The following is a 766-nucleotide window of genomic DNA, read 5'->3' as shown; positions in this document are numbered from 1 at the left end:
GGAACTCTGAGGAATTATGTCAGTGCTTTTCAACTCGTGCGTCCGGATGCACAAGCGTGTATTTTTGAGTTGTATATTTTTTTCCTTGCAAGTTTTTACTTTTTAGCTGTAAAAATGGAAAAAAAATGTATAAACTCAATTCGACTCAACCCAACCTAAAGCTTTCTATTGGAGTATATGAACTTTCCTTACAAAGTAACTTACAAAAGTTTTACATTTCCATGCAAAAGGATCCAGAATACATTCCTAAGAAACAATGAACCATGTTTTGGTTGATTTGATATTATCTTCTTACACCGGTCGATACATGAAAATAACTGCTTACATATCTAATACTTCAAGGTATATTTTGATGCTTTTGATAATTTTTTGTGTGTGAATGAATATATTTTACTTTTCCCGGGTAACACAAGCGATACTCGGTATAAACATGATATATCGAAAACAAACGGATTCAGCGAATCTACGGGCAGTGTAATCGCGCCTTCAGTACGGATACTTGCTCTACCAGCTTCACTTGTATTGTTATATATCATTATTATTGGAAAACCGTTTTGATATTCTAAACAAAGAAACAGGAAATTCTATATAATGCAAGAAAATAAAACAATAATTCCAAGTGCTTTATTATAAGTAGCACTGTCTAAGTAAATGCATTTGCTTGAAAATCTTCTGATGCATTTTCGCTACAGGACCCGTAGTCGTGAAGACATTTTACGCAATGAATGGTAATGAAAATTAGCTTTGAACTTGTATACATATGTGG

The sequence above is a fragment of the Penaeus monodon genome, chromosome 25 (genome assembly GCF_015228065.2).
Source record: "Penaeus monodon isolate SGIC_2016 chromosome 25, NSTDA_Pmon_1, whole genome shotgun sequence".
NCBI classification, from domain to species: Eukaryota; Metazoa; Arthropoda; class Malacostraca; order Decapoda; family Penaeidae; genus Penaeus; species Penaeus monodon.
This window is presented reverse-complemented; position numbering follows the sequence as displayed.